Here is a 729-nt window from a genome sequence, read left to right on the forward strand (position 1 = left end):
CTCCCAGCAGGCACCGGGCACCGTTTTTAAGGCCAGGAGAGATGATATCGTATATGTGCCAGTAGATATGGGTATAGACTTTATCTTGGTGACCATGAGTTTCCCAAGGCGGGAGGGGGGAGTATGGCCACAGTGTTTCTCAAATTTACTTGACTTTAACATCAGAGCCACTCCCTGACGCTTCTGAATCCAGCCTCTGGGAAATACGCGGCCTCCAGCCCCCATGCTCTTCAATGAGACTTCATGTGGGCCGGGAGTTAGTGGTGGTGCCCTGAAAGTTCACACTGCCAGCTCTGAGGTAGCCTTGACCTCTGTCCTTTGGTGCCCACCCAGGGGCCGCCCTGAAGCTCCACGGAAGGTGCCAGAGCCGGCAGACCATTTGGGGACACTGAGGTACAAGAGGGCAAGCACTTGCCCACTAGCCCGGATCAGGAGGAGGTCAGAGACCTCGGTGGGACTCAGGAGGGAGTGCTCCCCGGCAGTGCTCCCGCACCGAGGGTACCAGTGGCCCCACAGCTGTGGAAGCGCGTTAGACCCGGGGCGGGGGTCATTCTGTAAGGCCGCGAGCCCTCGCCCCACGCTTTACTGTCGCGGAGCAGTTAGGATTGCGACCGGCTGTGCGGCGTCCCGACGGAGCCCGTGCGCCGCGGAGGTCGCACTGGGACCCTGGCGCCGCGGAGAAGGTGTGTCGCGGCGTGGGCGGGGGGAGAGCGCGCGACGCCCGCCCCC

The sequence above is a fragment of the Suricata suricatta genome, chromosome 10, assembly GCF_006229205.1.
Source record: "Suricata suricatta isolate VVHF042 chromosome 10, meerkat_22Aug2017_6uvM2_HiC, whole genome shotgun sequence".
NCBI classification, from domain to species: Eukaryota; Metazoa; Chordata; class Mammalia; order Carnivora; family Herpestidae; genus Suricata; species Suricata suricatta.